This window comes from Gorilla gorilla, chromosome 18 (assembly GCF_029281585.2).
Source record: "Gorilla gorilla gorilla isolate KB3781 chromosome 18, NHGRI_mGorGor1-v2.1_pri, whole genome shotgun sequence".
NCBI lineage: Eukaryota > Metazoa > Chordata > Mammalia > Primates > Hominidae > Gorilla > Gorilla gorilla.
In genome coordinates, this window is record NC_073242.2 from 66,951,279 (window position 1) to 66,959,575 (window position 8,297).

The 8,297-nt window shown below is 42.1% G+C and overlaps 1 pseudogene; it reads right to left on the reverse strand.

Moving 5' to 3' along the window:
- Positions 1-559: 559 nt before the first annotated feature.
- LOC101143456 (angiogenic factor with G patch and FHA domains 1-like) lies at positions 560-6,603 on the reverse strand (annotated as a pseudogene).
- Positions 6,604-8,297: the final 1,694 nt, after the last annotated feature.

The window sequence follows — 8,297 nt, forward strand, 5'->3', positions numbered from 1 at the left end:
TTTGGAATCACTGGGTGATGAGAATCCCCAGGCTGGAGAACTGGATACCGCGGAGAATTGGGGTGGCTAAAGTGGCAGGCACTGCAGCCCACGGGAAAGCAGCATCCAGGATTATCTCTGGTGTGACCCAGGTGCTGGGTGAGGCAGCCAGCCCAACAGCTTATTATGTGTGTGGAAGGGTGACCACAGGCCTGGTCGTGGACTCCAATGTCTAGGAAACAGGCACAGGCCAGGGAGCACCTTACATGTTTACCGCTGTGGTGTGTGGGACCTTCATCCCCCACTGGGTGTCCCACTTCTTCCTGCAGTACCAGGTCCTGTTCCATTCTCTCTGGAGGCTTCAGAAGGCTTTCCTCTCTGACTCCCGGCATGTTCGCCTGGATGCGGCAGGAGCCCAGATCTGCGCATTTCCCAAGTCTCTACAGTGCCAGATGCCCCACTGTGACAAGGAGGATGACCAAAAGTAGGGGATTAGCACCGTGGAGAAAAGAAAAAAGGCAGGAGAGTTGCTGTAGGGAGGAGGCCTGATGTGACTGCTTCTAGTCTGGGGCTGCTGGTGTCACATGGGGTTGGGGCTGGTTGCTGCCAGGGTTAGGGGATCCGCTGTGCTGAAGATTTTCACTGTTTCTACCCGTTCCCTGTCGGGGATGCCTGGGTAAGCTGCCAGAGTGCTAATTCCACATCCAGAACAAAGACTGAGGACCCTGGTGCGGGCTCCAGCCTGCAGGACACAAGCATGAGCCACGGAGCACCCTATATGTCGAAGTTGTTGCGGGCTGCCCCTGCCTCCCCCATGGGCTCCTGACTTCTTCCTGGAGTGCGGGAGTTTTGTGCTTCTCATTCTGGAGGTGGCAGATGACTTTTCTCCTGGACTTCCTACTTGTTTACCTGACCCCTGTAAGGCCTGAGTTCAGCGGGGTTCCAGGGTCTCCGTGGTGTCAGGCGCCACATTGTGACAACAGGGACGATGACCAAAAGTATCCCTGTGGTAGAGAAAGAAGAATAAAAGGAGGAGTGGAGCTGCAGGGTGGAGGCTTGACAGGATCACCTCCAGCCTGGGGCTGCTGGATTGGTGAGGTCGGGGCTGGTTGCTGCCTGGGCGAGGTGATAAACCATAATGAAGAATGCCATTATCGCCACTTTCAACTAGTGGTGCCTGGGCATATCTGAAAACCTTGGGAAAATGTTCATGTTTTCGGGGCTTAAGAAAGGGAATAAGTGGCAGGTGCACAGGCTGTTCCAGGCCTCCCAGCAGCATCACAGAACCAGCACCGACTGCCACCTGGACCGCAGCCTGGGCTTGCAGCTTTGGTTTAGGGCAGCCATGACAGCTCAGCCCTCGCTGCCACAGCGCACTTTGGATTCGCTTCTCCTCTGGCTGTGCTGGAGTTTAGGTCTCCTGGTCTCTGATCTGCCCAGTAAGAGTGGAGGGATGGAGAGGTGAGGGAGTGGAGTCAGGAGCCTTTTTCCAGTGCTGGGCATAGTGAGAAGTCAGAAGACAGGTTATGATCTGGTTATGCTTAAAGGGGAGAGGTCAAAGCCCAGGACATTCTGCTTTTCTAGGGGACGTACATTTCAAGCCTTATTTGGTCTCCACTGGCCTTTGCTTCCAAGCACGGAAGAGTTGGGGCTGTGTTACATGAATATCTGAAGAGATCCTAACCCTTGCCCCGAACGACTGAGAGACTTATAGCTCTAGCCCAGCACCTCGGTAATGTGACACTTTTGCTACCTGTGCCCTCCCTACCTAATGGATTGTGACATACCACTGGGCCAAGCACCCAGGTAATGTGACTCTCCTTCTTGTGCCCTGCTGACACTGGGCATTGTGATATATCACTGGGCCTAGCACCCAGGTGATGTATCTCCTTTATTGGGACCTGTCGACAGAAATGATTGTGACATATCTCTTGCCCTTCACCCAGGTGATGTGACTCTCTTGCCTTCTGTTCACCCATAGGTAAGATTGACCTCTACCTTGGCCCAGCACACAGGTATCATGATGTCTCTCAGATGTGGAACCACCCAATAGAAGAGATTTTGACTGTCACGCATAGAGTTTGGCCAAAGTTTAAGGTCCTGAGTCTCCTACTTGTAAAAAGTTACAGAAGATTCTGACACACATACATATATTATGAAGCTTTTGGGTGGTACAGAGAGTTTCATAATACAAACCAGAACACAGGTGATATTGTGACTCTCATAGGCACATACTGCTGAAAATTAGTATTGTCACCCTCATACATGGACAGAGACCACTGGTGAGCTCCTGATTCTCACATGCAGGTAAAGTCCACAGTAGGAATTGTGATTGTCGTGTAAATCTGGCCACAGGTGGGATGGTGACTCATTTTTGGACCCAGCTCACAGGCCCAGTAATGACTCTAATACCTGGACCCAGCCAATAAAATAGATGTTTGCTTTAGTAACTAAGCTTAGGGCAACAGGTAATGTTCTGAGTTTCTTACTTGTACAAATGTCACAGAGCCCTACAACACTCAAGCATATTGTACAATGCCTTCAAGTGGTAAAGAGAGTTTCATAATAGGGTCCATCACGAAGAGGAAATTGCGACTCTTGTCTCCACACTAAGCTAACAGTAAGGATTGTCATTCACTTACTTGGCCACAGCTCATGGTTGAGGTTCTGAATTTCACATCTGGAGGCAATTGAAAGTTGCAACTGTGACTCTTACACATGCATCCAAACCACAGGTAAGATAGTGACTTTTGGGTCAAGATTAAACACTGTGACGCTGTGTCTCCTTTATTAGGACACCTTTCTTCAGATGAGGTTGGGGCTCTCATGCACAGATCCAGTCCACTGTTGACATTGTGACTCATGAACTTGGATAGAATTCACAAAAGGTGTTGACTTTCATATTTGGAGCCAGGTCACAAGCAGTATTGTGAATCTCATCCCTGGACATTTCTGCAGGTGTGAGTTTCACACATATCTTTGCCCAGCACCTGGTTGATTTTACTCTTCTGCCTGGGTCCCATCTAAACATGGGATTGTGACCTATATCTAGGCAAAGCACATGAGTGATGTGACTCTCCTGCCTGGGCTATTCTCTCAGAGGAGATTTTGAAATATTTATGCACCAATCACCTAGGGGATGTGACTCTCCTCGCTGCACTGGGCTCAGCCCACAGGGGGAAATGTGACATATCACTGGGTCCATCATTTAGGTGATGTAACTCTCCTCTCCTGCCTGGACCCTATCCCCATTTGGAATTTAGACATATTTCTGGTCCCATCACCTTGTGATGTGACTCTCCTTTTTTACCTTGGACCTGCTTACCTGGGGAATTGCGACATATTACTGGGCCCAGAACCTGGTATATTTGACTGTTTTTCTTTTCCTAGACTCTCCCTAAAGAAGTGATTGTGAGAAATCAGTGGGCCAAACTCCCAGGTGATGTGGCTTTCCTGTCTAAGCAATGCCTGTAGTTGGGATTATGAAATATACCTGGGCCATATTTTCTAGGTGATGTAACTCTCCTGCCTGTGCCCTTCCTCAGAGGGCATTGTGATATATCTCTGCTCCCATCACCTAGGTCATACGACTCTTCTCTTCTTTCCTGGGGTCTATCCACAGGGTAATTTGTGAAATATTTCTAGACCCAGCACCCAGGTAATTCGACTCTCCTGCCTTGATTCTGCCCACAGAAGGCATTGTGACATATCGCTGGGCTCAGCAGCCGGGTGATGTGACTTTCCTGCCAGGGCTCTTCTCTCACAGCATACTGACATATATCTGGTTCACCATTCAGGTGATGTGGCTCTCCTTTTTGGTCCCTGCCCACAGGTGGTATTTTCACACATACCTGGGTCGACTTCACAGGCATAGTGAGGACTATCCTACATGTACACAACCAATGGAGGAGATTTTAACTCTTATAGCTGTACTTATGGCAATGTATCAGGTCTTCGGTCTCCTAGTTTTGGAAACATTGCAAAGTTTTAGGTAGCTTATGGATATGCTATAATGCCCTCTGGTTGTACAAACATTGTCATTACAGGGCCAGTGCATAGCCAACAAATTAAAATTGTCAGTCTCACACATGGACAAAGCCCACTGTTAAGGCCCTGAATCTCACTCATAGACACAGTCCAAGGTTGGAATTTTGACTGTCATATGTGGATCTGGACACAGGTAAAATGTTGACTCATTGCTGGACACAGCTCACAGGCATGGTAATGACTCTAGTGTCTGAATCAGTCAATAAAAAAAGATTTTGAATCTTTTAAAGCATGTTATTTTCCTGAAAAGCAGAAGTGTCAACAGTTGCACACATAAGTAAAATATTTTAACTAGATTTTCTATGGCATAGATCACCTCATAAGAAATTCCAAGTTTCTTCATTTGAAATACTGCTCTCTTCAAGAGACAATATTGTAATAATTTGTAAAATGTGATTACTTTTTTACCATTAGAAAATTAATTATGTATTATGCACAAATATCTGAAATACTTCACTGAAGTAAATAGTATATGGTCAGAATTATTGTTTTCTTTCACATAAAACTAATATGGGTAAAATTATTTTCCTGAATTAAGATATTTTGGCTTCAATTGCCATTCTACCTCACTAGAACTTCCTTAACTCCATAAAATGTTATCATTTGAATTTTTTGTTTAATTCAGAATTTATTGAAAATAGATTTTTTTAAAAAAGTTATAATATTTTTATTGCAATTGAGGACATTTTCAATAAATGTCTTAAACTTGAGACCCTGGCTAAGTATTCCTTCTGTACTAGAAATCAGATTTCTCTGGCACAACTCCATTGCCTGCAATAATATTTATGAAAACTACAAATACCAGCACACTATTTCAACACTCTGCTCAGTTGTTCAAATCTAAGTATCTCATTATCTGTGAAATGAACCAAATGTAAATGCTGAATATGTAGTACAAATCAAGAGATTCTTTACAGAAAAAAAATAAAAGACTAATTTTCTACAATATGTCACCTGTTCATTAGTTCATCAATAGTACTCTTTAGGCTGTTTCAAGTTCAAGAGGTTCTTTTATGTAGGTTCTAAAAGGCATAAACAAAGATGCATATAGTCAGATTTATTTTTATAAACTTTTGATACTCCTTTTGCTGTGCGTCTTACTTTGAATATGTGGAGACAAAGACAAATGTACATTTAAGTCATTAGTGGTTGTAGGAGTTTTGCCTATATAACTTTTTGTTTATAAGGATGTCATAAATGACAAGATAAAATCATGAAGCTTGATAAACTGATCTGTGCCCTGTAAACTTTAGTCCATTTACTGTACAGCTTGATTCAGTCACTATTTATTAGTTTAAAACATGGTTTTAAAAGCCGCAAACCAAACTTTATTACACACTGTGAATCAGAAATGGGAAAACTGTGCCACAGTTCTTTTGTGCTGCAGACTTTTTTGGGGAGAACAGTTCTGCAAAAAATAAAATAAATGAGTTTCCAAACTCTATTTTTAAAAAAGCTTGAGATTTCTCCTATGATTAACCTTCACCCTACAGTCCCTTTCACCCAAGGCATGGTCCCTAGATCATCTTTTTAAGGTTTAGTGTCTGGGAAATTATCAGCAAACCCCTCTCATGCTTTTGTCCAGGTTGTCTGTTTTTGTTTTGGAAAAGGTGAATATCTTCAATTGAGGATGGATTGCCTGTCCCCAAGCCTATGTGTGTTCCCTGAAGCTGAGGTTGTCATTCCCCCACCATCCTTCCCCAGGCCATCTCATTTTTTCCAACCCATCTTCTTCAACATCTTTTGACCTTTGTTGCTGTCAGTAGTTTCAGAATGGATAGATGCAGGAGCATCATCTCTTTAGAAAGTTTCTTCACTTCCAATCTACTCCCTACGTTTTCCAGCTCTATCTTTATATTATAGATCCTTCAATGTCTATTCATCTTCATAGTCTATATTCTGTAAACCGTATTTTACTTGTATTTTCCTTAATTATTTTCTTATTTCCAACTCTTTATTCTCCTTACTTAGTGTTGAACCAATAAGCAATTCATCTTTCTTATCAAGGTGAAGGTGAGCTCTAACCTGCCCTGGGTCACAGCCATCACAGCTATCACTACCAGGGTGAATGTGAAAAGGTAACACAGTCTCTCCAATTTTCACTTCATGTCTATGCTCAAGTACACAGGGTCACATTTAGTTTTCAGCTAAACAATCCGTTTCCCATTAATAATTGTTCCATTTTGACTGCTTTGATCTACAAGACATAACTTTGAAAGTCATGGTCAAAATAAATGTCTGCATGAAACTTACTGATGCCACCTTCAGGGATTCAAAGAGTATGCTCCAGATCATTTTCTAGTCCAATTGTAGCAGGTTTTTCATTGGTAATGATAGTGATCCTGTCTGCAACAAGGATGATCTAATGACAATTACCTTAATACAGAGGAGCCAATGTTTTTTCCCATTTTCCTCCTCAGTGTCTTCTGCAGTTACATTGTCTTAACTGGTAATGTGAGGAGGGCTACGCTGGGCCTTGCTGGACACCCGTGGAGCCAGATACCATGGGAGTGCAGGCGGTGAAAGGCAGCCTCGCCCAGGCTGGCTGCTGTGACCCCCTCCAGGACGCCCTGACATGCGTTGCCAGGAGCCAAATGGGGCTGTGGGCAATGTGCAAGGGGATGGCTGATGGCCCTGCTCGATCTGTGCAGCTGGAAACCAGAAAATTCCTGGGAACTATTACATCTTCCCCAGCTATGGGAATAGCTGGAGGAGCGTTGGAGAAGTCAAGGGGCCAGAAGTGCTCGGGCTGTTCCCGGGTTGAGCCAGAAACAGTGGTCAATAGAGTTTTAAATAAAGTTTACCTGTGGCTAGATAGGACCTGCCGATTACTCTTATTTTTTTTTCCAAATTTATTGAACTACGATTTACACATTGAAACGTGTATATATTTAGGGTATACAATAGAGTGCTTTGAGATATATATACATCTTTAAATTATCTCAATGAAGTTGGTTAACATATCTATCTCCTCACATAATTGCTTTATAGTTTTCTGTGTGTGTGGTGAAAGCACCTGAGATCCACTTTTGAAACAAATTCCAAGTACATATTATTATTCACTGTAGTCACCATTGTGCATATTAGGTCCCCAGCAGTTTTTCGTTATATAGTTGAAGGTGTGCACCGTTTGATGGATATCTTCCCACTTTCCCACTTCTTAGCCCATGGTAACAACAATTCTACTTTCTTTTTCTTTTCTTCTTTTCTTTTTTTTCTTCTTTTTTTCTTTCTTTCCCTCTCTCTTTCTTCTCTTTCTCTCTTTCTGTCTTATTCCACATAAAAATCAGATCATGTAGTATTTGTCTGTGTATTTCACTTAGTATCATGTCTTCAAGGTTCATCAATATTTTTGTAAAGGAAAGAATTTCATTCTTTATTAAAGCTGAATTATCTCTCTCTCACAGTTTATTCATTTATTTGTGTCAGAGGAGTGCCAGTGCCCTTGATGATACTGATTTCATGTCCCTTGGCTGCACACTCCGAATTGGGATCAGTGGTACTTCTAGTTTAAAAATTTTAAGGAAACTCCTACTGTGTTTTTTTTATAATGGCTGCCCAGTGGATATGCTCAGCAACAATGTACAAATATTCTCTTTTCTTTGCACCCTAACACTTTTTATCTTTTGACTTTTTGATAACAACTATCCTCACACCACGATAAAATGATATCTTATCGTGATTTTGATTTCAATTACTCTGATAATTAGTGATGTTGAGCATCTTTTTAATATACATGCTGGCCATTTTATGTCTTTGGAAAAATGGCTATTTAGATGTTTTGCCCAATTCACCAGGGTATTGGCTTTTGTTTTGTTCTGCCATGTGTTTTATTTTTTCCTTTTTTGTATTGATTAATATTATGTATATTTTGGATAGTAACATATTATCCTACATATGGTTTACAAATACTTTCTCCCATCCCTTACATTGCCTTTATATTTTGTTGATTGTTTCAATTAATGTGTAGAAACTTTTTACTTGGACATAGTTCTCCTTTTTTTGCTTTTGTTGCTTGTGTTCTTTGTGTAGAATCCAAAATATGATTGCCATGACCAGTGTCAATGACCTTTTTTCCTATTTTTTAGAAGATTCATGATTTCAGTTCTTACATTTAAGTCTTTATTTTAAACTCATTTTTGTGATGATATAAGAGAAAGGTTCACTTTTTGTGTGTGCATATCTAGTTTTTTCTACACCATTTCTTGATGTGTCTATCTTTTTCAAATTCTGTGGGATCAGGTGGCTGTATATGTGTGAGTTAATTTCTG